This window comes from Vespa velutina, chromosome 22 (genome assembly GCF_912470025.1).
Source record: "Vespa velutina chromosome 22, iVesVel2.1, whole genome shotgun sequence".
Classification (NCBI taxonomy): Eukaryota; Metazoa; Arthropoda; class Insecta; order Hymenoptera; family Vespidae; genus Vespa; species Vespa velutina.
This window is the reverse complement of record NC_062209.1, coordinates 334,556-354,128: the sequence shown is the minus strand read 5'-3', so window position 1 is coordinate 354,128 and position 19,573 is coordinate 334,556. Positions and strand designations below refer to the sequence as shown.

General features: G+C 36.9%; 1 protein-coding gene across 1 annotated transcript in view; it reads right to left on the bottom strand.

Annotated features, from left to right (window-relative positions):
* The window catches only part of LOC124956562, a 112,458-nt gene that overhangs the window by 58,581 nt on the left and 34,304 nt on the right, over positions 1-19,573 (bottom strand). The gene's annotated exons all lie outside the window — the stretch shown is intronic.

Below are 19,573 nucleotides of genomic sequence, written 5' to 3'. Positions count from 1 at the left end.
TAAGAAAATGATGCGTCTCTTTCTCTCTTCTTAGGAAAACAGTATCAATTTTCTGATGTACCGTATTCACGTCAATACGGAAAAGAGATTATTTTGAAAAAATCAAAAAGTTAGATAATAGAAAAAACAAATGAATATTAAATTTGAACGTTGACGAAAAAGAAGTATGAAACTTCGTTAAAAAAAAATATACATTCAAGTAACATTTATAATATATGTAAAAAGTTCTTTCTTTCATTTGTTACGAGTTATGAAATAACTGTATTATAAAATAACGTAATGAACGATACCTTTTGAAATCATAGATCTTATTTATTATTTATTATTATTATTATGAATATTATTATCATAATTAATATAATTATTATAATCATTTTTATTAATATTAATATTATTATCGTTATTATTAATATTATTATTATTAGTCTTATTATCATTATTATTATAATTATTAGAATTAATAATAATAATAATAATAATAATAATAATAATAATAATAATAATAATAATATTATTATTAATATTATTATTATTATTATTATTATTATTATTGTTAATATTATTATTATTATTATTGCTATTATTATTATTGTTATTGTTATGATTATTATTGTTATTATTATCATTATTACTATTTATATTATTATTATATTTGATAATATTAATATTAACTTCCTATTTTTACTATTAATATTATTATTAATATTATTACTATTATTAATAATATTATTATTATTATATTTATTATTGTTGTTATTATTACTATTATTATTAATATATAAAATCACCACATCGCATTACATAAGATCAAATCATTGATTTAAACGGAATTTTTGTTTTTTAAAATGTGTCATTTTGTTTTACGAATTTTCGTCTGTTTATCTTTTCTGTCGAAATATGAAAAGTGGAATTCTCCTTCATTTCCATAGGTATCGGATTTTATTGACTTAAAGTTCATTAAAAGAATATAACATTTTACGAAGATAAGATTCGAGGATTAACGAAAATTGTTGTATACTGTTAGCTAAACATTCGAATTCCGACATCGATAAGTAAGACTCATAAATCTTTGAAAGAACTTGCTCCACAGTATGTTACCGAACGATTCAGCACATTGAATAACATCAGATCAAATATCTGTTTTAAAATTAATCGGGGTTTTTAACATTATTGCGATACTTTTTGTTTATATCGATATCGTCAGTAAATGAAAATTTGAAATCTATTCTGATTCCTTAGAAATTAAATTTCATCGACGAAGAATGAAAAATATAACAAGAATAGAACGTTTTTACGAATGTTAAGTACGAAGATTAACAATTGTTCATTAATGTTGTTTAGTTTATTGTGCGTCGTGTAGATTTACACTACGAGAACGTTTTTAGATGCGCATCTCGTACCGGACCAGCGATGACAGTCGATTCGCACAGAGGAAAGGTCCCCCGTCTTGTCCTTGTTGTCCGAGCTATAGACCCACTAGTTGCGATGAATAAGGTCGGTGGCACTAGGCTAGGATACTGTTGTAGGTCATCAGCAAAAGATCACTCGTCGCGTTCCCGCAAATTATAGAGAGGACGTGTGTTCTTTTAAAGAATCCCGTGAGGAATTGAGAAGTAAATGCGCAATATTAAATGATGCGCGCTATGTAAATCTCACCATGTATTTTATTAAATGAGTTATAATTGTTTGTTTGTTTCGGATATGTTGTGTAGTTAGTTATAGCTGTTGCTTCTGAAAGAGGCTTGAGAGCTTAGATGTTGTAAGTCTGAAAGATGTAATTTGACTACTCTTTTGAATTCTTTAGAACTGAAATGAGATTGGTAAAGGGGGGAGTTGAAATATGGAAACTGAAAGAATAAATGCTCATTGGTGGGTGCAATTCGTTGGAATATTTAAACATTCCGTGTGTGTCCTTTTTGTTCTAATGATCATGTGATTAAAAAATGCCAATGGATATTTTAAAGCTAGAAGACAGATAACCCTTGGCTTATCGCGCCTAGCCGTCTACTTTCGTTATTTACTTATTAGCCAGATTGAAATATTATCAAAACCTAAATACTTTACTAAGAATACCTAGGCCCAGACAAAAGTGGCCACGTGTTTTTATCTACATATTTTGTTAGTTAATGTCCAATAGGTTCCCACTGGTAAATATTCTCAATGGTGATATATAACACATAAGACAAAGTGCCGCAAACAATGGAGAGACGCACGTGTGGCTCAATGACGATAAAATATTCTATATTCTTAGCGAAATATGCGAACTTTTATTAGGTGGACCAGAAAGTAATGTCGTTTCTGCGCATATCGATATTTGATTGTGATTAAAAATAAAAACTTGTTAAAAATTTATTCGTTTGAATTTAATTTAAGAAAGCGACATTACTTTCTGGTCCACCTAATACAACGATAAGTAAGAATCGTACATTTTTCGAAGGAACTTGTACCATACTGCATTACATAAGAACAAACTACTGTTTTAAACGGAATCGCGGGTATAAACATTATATTATTACATTATACAAATTTTCATGCATATGGAGAAACGTCGAAAAAAGTTAAAATCTCTTCCGATTCCTTTGATATCGCATTCTATCGACGCAGAATAAAGAATATAGCAAGATTATAATGTTTTTACGATTCAGCACAACTGCATTACATAAGGTCAAAATACTGGTTTAAATGAAATCGCGGATTTTAGTATTATTTTATTTCGTGATACGAATTTTCGTACGTATACAGAAATTGTCGAAATACGAAATTTGAAATCTTTTCGATACCTTATATATCGTATTCTATCGACGCAGAATATAGAATATAATAAGAATATAATGTTTTTATGAAGGATAAATACGAGCATTAATGATAAATTTAACGATAAGTTGTATAATATTAGCATAACATGCGAATTTCATCACCGATTGGAATTGTAAAATCTCCGTAGGAACTTGCATCACAGTTTGAAGAAGGTTACCAATCGATTCAAGATCCTGCATTACATAAGACCAACAGTTTTAAACCGAATCGTGGTTTTGTAACATTATTTCAATACATTATAGGAATTTTCGTGCGTATACGGAAATGGTCAAAATAGAGAAAAAATGAATTCTCTTTCGATTCCTTAGATATCGTATTCTATCTACGCAAAGTGAATAGTACAACAAAAATATAACGTTTTTGCGAAGATTAAGTACGACGATTAACGATAAAGTGTTGTTTAATGTTAGGGAAACATGAGATTTTCGACACCGATAAGTAAGAATCGTAAAATCTTCGAAGGAACTTGCACCACAGTTCGGAGAATGTTTCAAAATGATTCAGTATGTTGCATTACATAAGATCAAACTACTGTTTTACATAGAATCGTGGGTTTTAACATTATTTCGTTACGTTATAGGAATTTTCTTGCAATTGCGGATATCGTCGAAATACGAGAAGTTGAAATCTCTATTTATTCCTTAGATATTGGAATCTACCTAATAAGAATAAAAAATATAACAAGAATATAACGAATTTACGATGATTAAATACGAGGATTAATGATAAATTGATGACTAATAGAAGTTAAGTTTGCGAATTTCTACAGTGATAAGTATGAATCGTACAATCTTCGGAAGTATTTGCACCATCTTACGGAGAATTATAAAACGATACAGCACACTGTATTACTTCAAATTAAATTACTGTTTTAAACAGAATCGTAGTATTAATCAATATTTCATTGCGTTTTACGAATTTTCGTGCGTATCCGGTTGTCGCCGGAATACGAAAAGTTATTACTGTTATTATTTATATTACTATTATTATTAATTATCATTATTATTATTATTAAAATAATAGCTTGATTTTATGTAATCCAGTAAGCTGAATCATTTGGTAACATTCATCGAACTGTAGTACAAGAACCTTCGAAGATTTTAAAATTTTTACTTATCTGTGAAAAAATTTCAATGTTTCGCTAGCATTATATAACAACTTATTGATAATCCTCGTATTTAATCTTCATAATAACGTTATTTTCATTTCATTTCATTCACGTTATATTCATGTATTATTGTTTCGCTTACACTTTACGACAATTTTCCCGTTAATACACGTATTTATTTCTCGTAAAAACGTTATATTCTTGTTATATTCTTTATTTTGCGTCGATAGAATATAATATCTAAGGAATTGAAAGAGTTTTCAATATGTCTTATTTCGACGATAAGCGTAATCGCATGAAAAATCGTATATCGTAATGAAATAATGTTAAAAACCACGATTCCCATAAAAGTAGTAGTTTGATCTTAGGAAATGCAGTGTGCTGAATCGATTGATAACTTCCTGCAAACTGTGGTGCAAGTACTTTCGAGGATTTTACGATTTTTACTTATCGGTAGCGAAAATCGCATGTTTCGCTTACATTATGCAACAATTTATCGACAGTCCACATCTTTAATTTTCATAAAAGTGTTATATACTTATTAAATTCTTTATTATGCCTTGATAAATTATTATATCTAAAGAATCAAAAGAGTTTTCAATTTTTCGTATTACGATGATAGGCGTATAAGCACGAAATATCGTATAACTTAATGCAGTAATGTTAAGAACAACGGTTACATTTAAAATAGTGCTTTGATCTTATATGATGCAAATTGCTGAACCGTTTGGTAACATACTCCGAAATATGGTGCAAGTATTATGTTGGAAACTGTGAAACGGGCGTTTTTTGTTTAGTCTGTATTCAGCTGCGACTGAGAGAGATACATTGTAACATGCGCTCGATATTTTAATTTATAAAGCTTAAAGGTATTCTTCTTACTCATTTTGTAAAATTTTTTCGTGTTTGTATCCCATTTTTATTTTATTTTTATCCTAAAGCAGATGGAAACAAAACGCGATTTACATCTACTCTTCTTGTACGAGTTTAAATTAATTCACACCGCAGCTCAAGCTTCAAGAAATATTAATCAGGCATTCGGAGATGGATCCACCAATGAAAAAAATGCTCGATATTGGTTCCAAAAATTTCGTTCTGGCAATTTGAGTATTGTCAATGAGCCTCGAGGAAGACCACTGGCCCATATTGATAACGAGGAATTAAGGACGACTGTGGAATCCGATCCACATACAACCAGTCGAACACTTGGATCTAAACTAGGAACTAGTCATACAGCTGTATTAAAACATTTGCGTGCAATAAATAAAGTCAAAAAATTGGGCTCATATGTGCCGCACGAATTGACGCAATTGCAGATGATCGACCGCAAAACCAAATGCGCATCTTTGTTGCTTCGCAATACACGATTGCCATTTTTACACCAAATTACTTGTGATGAAAAGTGGATTTTGTATGATAGTCGAAAACGATCAAGCCAATGGGTAGATAAGAATACACCCCCAGGACACACACCGAAACCGAAATTTCATAAAAAAAAAATTATGGTCACCATATGGTGTAATGCTCAAGGAGTGATCCATTATTCCTTTCTATAACCAGGCGAAACTATAACAGCGATGTCTTATTGTCGTGAAATTGATGTCATGCATGAGAAACTTATGAAAATACAACCAGCATTGCTCAATCGGCACGGCGCAATATTACTGCATGATAACGCATGACCACATAAAGCTTCAATTACTGTTGACAAATTAACTTCTTTACAATATGAAATTTTATCATATCCTCCATATTCACCCGATATTTCACCGACCGATTATTACCTTTTTCGTAATTATGAATTATTTTTAAGAGAAAAAAAATACAATAACCAAACTGATATTATAAAAGACTTTGAATTATTTATTAACTCTAAAAATAAAGATTTTTTTCAAAAAGGCATATATGATTTGCCCAATCGTTGGCAAAAAGTCGTAGATGCCAATGGAAATTATTTCAATTGAATATAATAAATAATGTGAAAAATTGCGCTTTTCGTTTTTATTTTCATTTAACGCCCGTTTCATAGTTTTCAACCTAATATTGGGTTGTTCGGAAAGTAATTTCGCTTTTCCCCGACAGAGGTTTTAATTGTATTTTTTTGCACCTAACTTCACACTTAAGCCGCATAATCATTATATGTTTTGAGAGCTGATATAGCAAGGCTTGTGTGTGAAAAAGTCCAATTGATTCTACGCATTAGTTTTTGGTTGGTGCCCTTTTAAATATGGAGAGCAATAAGTAGCATTTTCGTCATATTTTACTTTTTTACTATACAAAAGGTAAAAATGCTGTTCAAACCAGAAAGAAATTAACCGATGTGTATGGAGAAGATGTGTTGACAGTATGCCAGTGCCAGAATTGATTTGCAAAATTTCGATCCGGCAATTTTGATGTCGAAAATGCATGACGTTCTGGAAGGCTGATTGAAGCTGATAAAGACACGATAAAGGCATTAGTTGATGCAAACCGACGAATAACAATACGTGAGATCAGTGAGAGGTTGAATTTATCAATTTGGTTGAATTTTTGGATTGACCTAATACTTTCGAAAATTTCACGATTTATAAATACCGGTATTGAAATACCCATGTTTCGATTATATTATGCGACAATTTTTCCTTAATCGATGCATTTAGCCTCCGTATAAATAGTATATTCTTGTTATATTCCTTAGTCTGCGTTGACAGAATATGATATCTGAGGAATTGAAAGAGTTTCCTACTTGTCGAATATTGACGATATGCGTATATGCATGAATAATCGTATAACGTAAAATAATAACTTTAAAAAGTACAATTCCGTTTATTACAGCAGTTTAATCTTAAGTAATGCAGTGTACTAAATCGATTGATAATATTTTTCAAACTGGGATGCAAGTACTCTCGAAAATTTAGCGATTATTACTTATCGGTAGAGAAATTTGCACTTTTTGCTTACATTTTTCGTTAATCTTCCTATTTGATTTTAGTAAAAACGTTATATTCTTATTATATTCTTTATTCCACTTCGATAGAATATGATATCTAAAAAATTGAAAGAGTTTACAACTTTTCGTACATCGACGATATGTGAATACGCATAAATAATCGCATAACTTAAAAAAATAATGTTAAATACCAAGATTCCATTTAAAATAGTAGTTTGATCTTAAGTAATAAAGTGTGCTGAATCGATTGGTAACATTCCCTAAATTGTTGTGCAAGTACTATCGAAGATTTTACGATTTTTACATACCGGTATCGTAATTCGTATGTTTCGCTTACATTATATGGCAATTTCTCGTTTATCGACGTTCTTAACCTTTGTAAACACATTGTATTCTTGTTATATTCTTTAATTTGCGTCCATATAATATGATATCTAAGGAATTAAAAGAATTTATAACTTTTCGTAATTTGATGATGTGTGTACGCACGAAAAATCGTATCACGTAAAGAAATAATGATAAAAACCAAGATTCCATTTAAAATAGTAGCTTGATCTTAAATAATGCAGTATGCTGAGTCGATTAGTAACTTTCTCCAAAGTGTGGAGTAAGTACTTTCAAAGCTTTTAGGATATTTGCATACCGATATAGACATTCGCATGTTTCACTCACATTATACGACAATTTTTGCTAATCGACCTATTTAAATTACATAAAAACATTATATTTTTCTGATAAATTTTATTCTGCTTCGATAGAATATGATATCTACGGAATTGAAAGAGTTTACAATTTCTCATACTTCGACGATATATGTATACGCAAGATAAATCGTATAACGTGAAAGAATAATGCTAAAAATGAGGATTCCCTTTAAATTGTAATATTTGATCTTAGTTAATGAAGTTGTGAATCGAATGGTAATATACTCTAAACTGTAGTGAGAGTTTTGAAAATTTTACGGTCTTTACCGATAGCGGTATTCATCGATAGTGATCTTCATCGATAGCGAAAGTCGAAGGTTATGCATATATTATGCAACAATTTATCGTTAATCCGCCTAGTTAATTTTCATAGAAACGTTAGATTCTTGTTATATTCTTTATTCTCCATCGATAAATTACGATATCTAAGAATCTGAAAGAGTTTACAACCTTTTCTATTTTGATGGTAACCGTATATGCAAAAAGGAATCGTTTGACGCACAGGAATTATTTTAAAAACCTCGATTCTCTTTAAAATAGTTATTTGATCTTGAATAATACCGTGTGCTGAATCGATTGGTAACATTCTTCAAACTGAGGTGCAAGTACTTTCGAAGATTTTACGATTTTTATATTCTGGTCTCGTAATTCATATGTTTCGCTTACATTATACGATAATTTTTCGTTAATCCACGTATTTAATATTCTTAAAAACGTTCTATTCTTGTTATATTCATTTTTCTGCGTCCATATAATATGATATCTAAGGAATTGTAAGTGTTCACCACTTTTCGTATTTCGACGATATATGTACACGCACTTGAGTCGTATAACGTAAAAAAATGATGTTAAAAACCACGATTTCGTTTAAAACAGTAATTTGATCTTAAGTAGTGCAGTGTATTGAATCGGTTGGTATCATTCTCCAAATCGTGATGCAAGTACTTTCGAAAATTTGACGTATTATACTTATTGGTATCGTAATTCGTATGTTTCGCTTACATTATACGATAATTCTTCGTTAATCGATGTTTTTAACCTTCGTAAAAATATTATATTCTTGTTATATTCTTTATTCTGCGTAGATAGAATATGATTTCTAAGGAATTTAAAGAATTTACAACTGTTCGTATCTCGACAATAAGCGTGTATGCACGACAAATTATATAACCTACAGAAATAATATTAAAAACCACAACTCCATTTAAAATAATATTTTGATCTTAAGTAATACAGTGTGCTGAATCGATTAGTAACATCCACTAAACTGTGGTGCAAGTACTTTCGAAGATTTTATGATTTTTACTCATCGGTAGTGTAATTCGTACGTTATGCTTACATTATGCTACAATTTATCGTTAATCCACGTATCAAGTCTTTGTAAGAACGTTGTATTCATGTTATATCCTTTGTTCTACGTCAATAGAATACGATATTTAAGAAATTGAAAGAGTTCGCAATTGTTCATATCTCGACGATTAGCGTACACGCAAGAAAAATGGTATTACGTACAGAAATAATGTTAAATACCACGATTCTGTTTAAAATAGTATTTTGATCTTAATTAAGGGAGTGTGCTGAATCCATTGGTAATATTCTCCAAACTGTGGTTTAATTACTTTCGAATATTTTATCATTTTTATTTAATCGGAGCGGAATTTGTATGTTTCACTTGAATTATACGTGAATTTACCGTTAATCCACGTGTTTAAACTTAGCAAAAAAGTTATATTCTTGTCATATTCTTTATTCTACGTCGAAAGAATACGATATCCTAGAAATTGAAAGAGTTTAAAACTTGTCGTATTTTGAAGATTACCGTATACGCTAAAAAAATCGTATGACGTACAGGAATAATGATAAAAACCACGATTCCGTTTAAAGTAGTAGTTTGGGCTTAAGTAATGCAGTGTGTGGAATAGATTGCAAACATTCCCTACACTGTTGTACAGGTACGTTCGAAGATTTTACGATTTTTATTATATCATAACTGTTATTATCGTCATTACAAATATTATTATTATTATCGTTATTGTTATTGTTATTGTTATTGTTATCACCACCACCACCACCAATGACCCGCGCTATACTGTCCCATCGGGCGGTGCGGGCCACCGGTGACCCGCACTAGATTGTATTCTGAATTATTAGACTATTAGACACTGAAAATTAAAATAATGAAAATTTAACGTCTATTCATTAAAAACAGTTATTTTTAATAATAATTATAATTAATAATGTATCAGAAACATAAGTTTTGTTCAATAACATAAACATAATAATACAGTATTATAAAAAACTCACATATACGGTAAAAATAACATAAAATCTAATACTGTTTTATTTATAACTTCATTATTAATTGTTTTTTGTGCAATTTATTAAAACATTAACAAAATCCTCGTCTGAAGAGGGAGAGAGAGTATCCGTAATCTTGATGCTTTTCTTGTGCTTCTAATTATAGATTCATTAGAATCACTTATTTCCATATTCATATTTCTATTTTTTAAAAGGGCAAATATTAAAAAAACATTCTAAATAACTTTCTAGTTATACTTATTGTCAGAAATCTGTGGTCAGGATGAAAAAACAGCACGAGTTACACAACTTGCACAATAAGATCTCACTGTACTACAGAGCAAACAAACAACGCGTATGCAGGGCAGAACAGGCAATAATCACGCGCCGCCAGATAAAGCGCGATATTAATTCGACTGCCGCCTCATAGCAAAACAAATAAAAATCGGCCCCGGCGTGAACGTGTTAAACACTCACTTCGATCAGATCCGGTCTTGGGGCTTTACCGTTTTTAAGGGTCCCTATGACCCGCGCGACCTCTTCGTTCATGAAGAGAGGGTCATCCGCTGTTTCGGGAGGGTTCCTCGAAATGTCTCGTATCACCCACTGTTCCGGTGTATCTTCGGATACGCAGTCGTCCGGTACGTGCGTATCAAGGAGAACCCTTGCCGTATCTTGCACGTTCATAGTCTTCTCGCCGTCTCGTTTAAGAGTGTTTCTAACTCGTTCCACCCGAAGTTTATTCACCTGTAGCTAATATGGATAACACATAATGGTTCCGCGTTGCCCTGTTCCGAGACAAATTTTCTCCAGCTACTTTATAAGATGGGCCGGGGAAGAACACAAGAGTGACTGTACTGGCGCAACGCAAGCGTGAGTTGGAAATGAAAATCGGATAAATGACTCCCGACGGCATAGTAGGGTGACTCCCGAGAACATGCTCCGAAAAGAGGAATGCTGTAACTTGACGGCCTACTGGGTGCAGGACTTCCTTCGAACGAAAAAGAGTGAGCTGGACAGGATCTCTTACGTAAACAGGAAAAACGATGTAGGAGCAGACAGCAGCGAGAATAAAGAACGAAGGAAACGAGCTCAACCCAAAGTAATGTGATAAACCGTCCTGGGCTACTGCTCAGCAACTGTATAAGCAGCTTTAGTTGGTGTAGAAATGAGCCCGACACTAGGAACAAATAATTATCTCTGTGCGTAAATCATTTCACCTCCTATGTGAAAAAAAAGAAAAAGAAATTATGGTTATTATCATTATTATTATTATTATTACTATTATTATCGTTGAACTATTATAATTATTATTAACGTTAATGTTATTGTTGTTTTTTATTATTATAATTATTATTATTATCGTCATTATGCATATTATTATTATGATTATAATTATTATTATTATTATCGTTATTATTATTATTATTTTTTTGTACTTAATTATTATTATTATTATTATTATTATTATTATTATTATTATTATTGTTGTTATTCTTCTTCTTATTATTATTACTGTTATTATTATTATTACTATTATTATTATTATTGAATTTCATCATGGTGTTGACACGCAAGGGACGCATCGGCGTGCGCTCCGCATTTCATGCGGTTTTTGGCATTTTATTTCATTCCATCGGCCGAAAAGTTTATAGCTCACTTGAAAATTAGTAAGCGGTGAGCAAGTGGTGATGGTAATCGTGTTTATAGATCGAACATTTATCGAGTTGTGTGTGAAAGTGGGTTCGTTGGTTTTGTCGAGGATTTGGACGCCATTACGTGTGTTTGCGTAATCTACGGCTGGACGGCAGACTCGACTGCCCACCGAGGTCTCATACAGCGCTATCTACCCCAGATTACGATAACAGCGCCGCCGTCAGCGCAAGTGACATCTTATATTACAATTAATAATGCGTCGTCAACTATGGTTGGCTCGTGGAGTCGATCATGAGCTACGTGGTTTTGGACGCCATCCCGGATGTTGGCCAGTGCTGACATCTAGGAAGTGTTAGTTGCGCGAACCATACTTTATGGCTGGACGGCAGACTCGTCGGCCCATCTAGGACTGATGGAGTGCTATCTACTATGGAGTTACGATGGCAGCGCCGCCGACAGCGCGAGTGGCATCTTATACTACGATTAATAATGCGCCGTCAACTGTGGTTGGCCCGTGGAGTCGACCATGATGATCTACGTGGTTTTGGACGCCATTCCGGATGTTGCCGATGCTGTCATCTATGCGTTAGTCGCGCGAATCTTACTTTATGGCTAGACGGCAGACTCGACGGCCCATTCAGGACTCATGCAGTGCCGCCGCCAACGCAAGCGACATCTACCACTATAGCTGAAAATTATGAAATATATATCTTCATTGCATAGGAGGCGCTTCGATCAGCAGGAAATAAAATCATGCGACACTCATCAACTGGTGTTATATATCCAACGCTCCATTTGGAGGAACGCTGACACGATCGTGGTTATAAGATGGAATTCGCCAAAATTTCATCTAATTTTACTACAATAATATAATAAAATAGTATTATTATTACTATTATCCACCAAGGGGAGAAGTGGAGCATTCATTTCCTCCCGACGAGTAGCGCCATTGGGATTTAAGATACGAGGAGTACAACCTCCTTAAAAAAAACCAGGGCTCATCAGTACTCTGTAAGGATCCCAAGCCAGAGTTACGGCAGGGCCACGAGGGCTAGTGGGTATGTTGACGCTGCCCGAAAGGGATGTACAGGATAATACGTAAAGCGCAGTTCTCGTAGAAAACTCCCGGCGTCAACACGTCGCACCCACGGTAATGTCAGGAAGCCGACGAAGGAAGTAGGTGAACGGCAAGGGCGGATGGTCCATTCCCGTCCTTATAGTCAAAAGCTCTCGCAACAATGGGGGTAGTTGCGAGGGTGATCGCCCCCCCCCTCACTTCACAGTAGGAGACGCGACGGTCCAGACTAAGTAGGCGATAAAATACCTAGGAGTAATGCTAGATAACAAGCTCAATTTCGGAGAGTATATTATTAGGACAACCGACTGCCTATTAATAGGCAAAAGTAGTAGCCTCGCTGGGCACACTCATGGCCAACGTCAACGGTCCTCGATCGTGCATGAGGCAACTACTGATGCGCGCCGCCGAAGCAGTGTTCAAGAAGACTACTCCGTAGATCAGGATCTCCTTCGCAGAAACCTTGAGGAAAGAAGTAAGAGACACGAACAGCATCACGGAACTTGTCCCCAGAGCTACGCTGGAGATATGGGACTGCGATAGCTGCACATCTGTAGCAGGAGTCGAGGAGGAACAGGATTCTTGAACTAATAACCCTTATGAGGAAGGACTCAGATGTGACCGAAATGAGGGTCGATCGCTGGGTTGCGCTTAACTTTTTGGGATTTCCTTCAGTGCAGAGATCCGACCATCCTGCTGCCGCGTACGTGACTGTAGGGGTGAATACGCCTCGATAAATCGCCCGGAAAGCGCAATGACGGGGTCCCTATTCCCTAGCTGCTAATCTACCTAGCTTCGCAAACAGTGGTCCGACTTTGTCGTTAAGATAACGGCAGTGTGTCGTGACCTCGAGCCCTTTGTCAAAGTATACCCCGAGGTATCTAACGGAGTTCCTAAATTTAACACTATTGTTCCCTATCTTTATGGTGGGGGGCCTACTGGCTAAGTCAGTCTTTTTTGTCGTTTTCCGCTTCCTGTCTGGACGTTGTCTTCCTCTTCTACCAATGGGTTTCCTCATCACCCAGTCGCTCTTGAGGACGATAGCTTCCATCTTACGTTCTGAGATAGATAGTTTCGCCGATGAGCACCATCCGGTGATGCTGTTTACCACGCGATTTCCTTTCTCCTCGAGTTCCTTCCTAGAGTCTCCATCTATGATGACGAGTAGGTCGTTCGCGAACGCGATCGCGTTGACTTTCGAGGACTTCTCCAATATCCGAAGGAGCTGGTCGAATATGAGGTTCCAGCAGGAGGGACCAAGGACCGATCCATGTGGGCATCCTCTCGAGGCCTGTTTTGAAACTTCATGCTCTCCTAAGGCGGTTTTTCCTTGCGGTTCGTGAAGTAGCTAGTCATGACGTTAAAAACGTTTCTCGGACAGTGCCGATCTTGGAGTGCCTTGAGGACTAGAGGCCACCAAATATTGTCGAAGGCTTCCGAGATGTCGAAAAGCAACGCGACGACATATCTCCGTGAGGAGGCAGAAACGATTCGGCGCATCCCTACTATCGCGTCCTCAGTGGAGCGTCTCGCGACAAAGCCATATTATTTGTCCGAAAGTTTTCCCGGCGCGAGGGAGGTTTCGTTAAGGCGCAACTTCAGCAGCCTTTTCAGAGCCTTCCCTATGACGGAGAGAAGACATGGGCCGGTAAGTCTTGGCGTCCTCCGCGTCTTTGTTATCGCCTTTAAGGAGCGCTCTTAAGGAGACCTCTTTCCAAATAGATGGGAAGATGCCCCATTGAAGGCATCCGTTAAAAAGATCAACGAATTTGGATGGGATAGCGGCTCTGTTGAGCATGCATACCTCGATAAGATCCGACCCCGGGGCCTTTCCTTTTTTGAGGGATCCTATAACACGCGCGACCTCTTCCTTCGTGAAGAGAAGGGCATATGCAGTTTCAGGAACGTTACTGGAGATATTCCGTACCGCTCACTGTTCCGGCATGTCTTCGGACACGCAGTCCTCCGGGACATGCATATTGAGGAGGACTCTTGCCGTATCACGAACGTTCGTGGCCTTCCCGCCTTCTCGTTTAAGAGTGTTAATCACTCTTTCGACACGAAGTTTACTTGCCTGTTGCTTGTAGATGTACCCCCACGGTTCCACGTTACCCTGCTCCGTGACGAATTTCCTCCAGCTCTCTAATTTAGCACGCCGTATCGCTTTACTGTAATCCCGCAACGACGAACCATACTCGCGCATTAACCCGAGATATGCTTGATAGTCTTTTTCTCGCTGGAACGCGTGTCTTCACCGGGATACTGCTTTCTTTTGGTTCGTTAACGCTGATGTCCACCATGGGTTGAACTTCTGCTGAGCCTTTTTACGGGGCATAGATTTGGAGCACGCGGTCCGTAGAACACTTGTGAGCACGTTGGCTCGTGTCTCTACTTCTGAAGCCGATCCTAAACTGCTTCCCTCCAGCCTTGCCGCGGAGAGGGAGAATAGGCGCTCGACGAAAAAGTCCCAGTCAGTTCTCCTGGCGTTGAACCTCTTGTTCCCCGCGCCCCGAGCGTAACACCCTCGACCCGACTCAGCCTTCGAGGAGGATGTATCGCGATATCTGTTGAGTTGTGGTCACTGGACGTTCAGCCTGTACTGACTTTCCATTGACCTATAAGTCGGCTCATGGATTGTGACGAGAGGATTACGTCGATATACGAGGAGCGTCTCATCGTCCAAATTGTGGGTGGCTGCTTCACGTCGTTAATAACTCTTAATCCGGATGCCCGGATGAGGGCTTCTAGCATCGAATCTCTTTCGTCTATGCCCTGAGGGTCGCAGAGAGGCGATCGCGCGTTGGCGTCCAATGGTACTATTACTCTCTCCCTCCTTGAGGCACGAAGTACCGATTCTAGGGTGCCTAAGGTGCTCCTCTATTTCGTCGCTGTACTGAAAGTAGTGCGAGACAACATAGAAAGAGGAGCCGAGTGCTTGCACTTCTGCACAAACGCAGTACGGAGTGCTGAGCTGCGAGATAAATAGCAACGCGATGTTCGGGTTAGTCGCCGCGACCGTCGACCAGGGAAAAGTAGTAGCCTCGCTTGGTACACCCATGGCCAACGTCAACCGTCCCCGACTGTGCATGAGGCGACTACTGATGCTCGCCGCTGAAGCAGTGATGCTGTACGGCGCGGAAGTTTCAGCCGAGGCGCTGCGACACGAGAAATATCGCAAACGTATAGCTGCGGTTCAGAGGAGGGGCGCTCTCCGAATCGCGTGCTCCTACCGGACGGTCTCTGAACCCGCGGTGCTAGTGGTCGCGGGGATAATCCCAACCGATTTACTAGCCCAGGAGAGACAATTCGTCCACCAGCAGAAGCCCGTTCTGGGAAAGGAGGAGGCATCAAGGCTTGGCAGGTCTAGCAGCATCGTGGCTTGGCAAAGCAAATGAAAACAGGAGCCTGAGGGCAGATGGACTGCCCGACTCATCAGTCGGCTAGACAGCTGGCTAAACTGGAAGGCGGGGGAGGTCGACTTCTACCTCACCTAATTCTTGATAGGGCATGGCCTGTTCTGTTCCTACCTCGCACAAATGAGGAAGGTAAGCAGATGGCAACTGCTTCTATGGGGACTCGACCAACGACGACGCCCACCACACGTTCTTCAAATGTGTCCGGCGGAGCGTCGAACGATTCTCCTTGGAGCAGGACCTCGGAGACATCTCGCCAGATAACGTTGTCGAGAAAATGCTCTGAGGTTAGGAGGAGTAAAACAAGATGGTCTGATACGTTAGGGCCATCTTGCGCAGAAAAAAGAAGGAGATGGGCAGTCCATAAACGCGCCCCTTACGTTGCTCCAGGCTCCTGTCCTGTAGAGCCGAAGGGAGAGTCCCGGGAAGGGACCTGATGCAGTAGCGTCATCCCGAAATAATGCCCCATGGCGGTGTCGGGATGCTTTCACTATGCCACTAGGATGGATATGTGTTTAGTCGGTAGTGCCTATTCCAACGGTAAACCCGACACTCCAGGAAGGGGACCCAAATGGTGAATTGTTTCTCTGCCAGGAGGGGTCCCTGGGTTAGTGCGTAAAGATCGGCATTCTCAGAACATAAAAAAAAAAATTATTATTATTATTATTATTATTATTATTATTATTATTATTATTATTATTATTATTATCTTTTAAATATTATTATTACTTTATTATTATCTTTTAAATATTATTATTATTTTATTATTATCGCTTTTACTATTATTATTGTTATTACTATTATTATTATCTTTTCTATTATTATCGATTTTATTATTGATATTATTATTATCATTTTTATCATTTTTATTATTTTCGTTTATTATTATCGTTATTATTATCGTTATTTTTATCGTTATTGTTATTATTATTATTATTATTATTATTATTATTATTATTATTATTATTATCTTCATTTTTATTATCGTTTATTATTATAGTTAGTATTATTATTACTATTATTATCGTTTACATTTTTTTTATTTTTAATATTATTATTATTATTATCGTTATTATTACTATTATGTTTATTATTATATATTCTGTTATTATTATTTTTATTATTATTAATATTATTAGTTTATAAAGGGGTTATTGAGGCCCGCGATTGAGCCCGGCGGCGACCTGTCACCAAAACTGTACGGATTCAGAACAGGGCGATCGGTAATCAACGCGATTCAGGAGATCACGGAGCAGTGCGAAAAGCTGAGGATCACAACTGGCACTCATGTCGAGTAGTCTTACTAGTGACGCTTGATGTGAAGAACGCTTTTAACTCCGCAAGATGCAATGACATCACGCATGTGCTGGAACATACCTTCCAAGTCCCGAAATATCTCCTGCGCATGCCTGATGACTACCTGAGGAACCGGAAGCTACTCTATCAGATCACTGAGGGACAGAGAAGAATGAAAGTCACGGCCGGAGCAGCCCAGGCATCAATATTCGAGCCGGACCTATGGAACGTAGTGTACGACAGTTTGTTTAGGACCGAAATGCCAGAAGAAACCTCCATGTGGGATATGCGGACGACATCGCGGCCCTAATTGCGGCAAGAAATGTTGAACTGGCTCAGGTAAGGCTGAACTAAGACATGCGGACGATATACGGTTGGATGTCAGACCACGGCCTGCTGCTAGCTCTCGAAAAAACGGAAATAATTATCCTTACAAAAATGAGAATAATCATCACTCTTCTTTTGCAAGTTGGAGACATAGCAGTGGAGTCCAAGCCTGCAATCAAGTATCTGGGTATCATTATCGACCGCAGACTGAACTTCGGGGCGCAGACCCAGCAAACTGCGAATAAAGTTGCGAAGGGCGTTACTTCCCTGAGTAGGCTTATGGCCAACGTCATCGGCCCGAAAGCCAGTAAGCGCCGATTGCTAATGACAGCAGAACAGTCAGTCCTCATCAACGGTGCTGAAGTGTTGGCGGACACGCTTAGCGTGGAGTCGTACTGGGAACGCCTGGCGCAAGTACAGAGGATAGCACCGCTTGGGATAGCCTCTACGTACAGGACGGTGCCCGAACCAGCCATTATAGTAATCGCTGGAATCATACCAATTGCGCTCTTGACAAAAAAACGTAAAGCGGTATATCTCAAAATAACAGGTTAGAAATGCGGTAACAAGCAAAGAGGAGAGAAAAAAGCCCTTTAGGTGCTGGCAGACGTCCTGGGAACACGATTCGACAGAACGCAGGACCGCGGAATTGATCAAAAACATGAAGAACTGAACGAAGGGGCGACACTGTGAGACCAATTATTACTTGACCCAGTTCCTGAGCGGGCAAGGATACTTCCGAGGCTACCTATATAAGATGGGCCGGGGAAGAACACAAGAGTGTCTGTACTGCTCAGGAACAAAAGACGACGTGGAGCATATCTTCTTCCATTGTGATTAATGGGCGTAACGCAAGCGAGATTTGGAAATGATAATTGAAAAAGTGACTCCCGACGGCATAGTGAAGAACATTCTCCGAAAAGAGGAATGCTGGAACTTGCCAGCCTTCTGAGTGTAGATATCTTTCGAACGAAAAGAAGATACCTACACAGAACCTGCTAGATAAGCAGGTATAAAGAAGTAGAAACAGAGAGCAGCGAGCTTAAAAGGCGAAGAAAACGAGCCTAGCCCGAAGTAATGTGATAAACGGTCCCGGGCTAGTGCCTAGCAGCAGTAGAAGGTGTTTTAGTCGGTATAGATGAGTCCGACACTAGGGACAAGTAGTTGTCCCGGTGCGTAAATGCATTTCACCTCTTACTTAAAAAAAAATTATTATTATTATTATTATTATCGTTATTACTATTATTATTAATATTATTATTATTATTATTATTATTATTATTATTATTATTATTATTATTATTATTACTACATATTTTTTTATTATAGTTACTCTTAGATTGTATATATTTATTTATATTCCATGTTTCCCCAGGTGTAATGACAATCACATCATATAATAAATTTGATACTACTGATCCCTTTGGTGAAATAATTTCTAGTAAAGTATTTGATGCATTTCCAACATTTTATTTTTCATTGTCAGATTGTTATTTTTTAAATTACCTATTTTGTTGATTAGTTGTCTATGCACTAAATAAAATAACAAATACGTTAAGGTATATAAATACTAAATACAATAATCATCCATAGACACTGTATAAAATATAGCCACAAATAACTGTATTAATGATCAATTAAGATGATTTTAATAAAAGTCTAGATGTTTCCAAAGGTGGGTAATTAGTTCCAATTTTTATCTCGTGTGTTGGTAGTGATATATTTCAGAGTAATTTCATCTAGTAAATTTGAAATTTACATTTCTTATGAAACTGATTTTGATTGATCCTTACACTAATGTGTTTAATACTGGAGGTTTCTCGGCAGGAAACTTTATGTGGCTTCTCAATTCATTCAGCTTTTCTTGTATATATTGTGGAACAACATGTTTGAAAAATAAAGAACAACTTATGTACAATTAGCAGCTTTACAAGCTCTTTTTAGAAAATA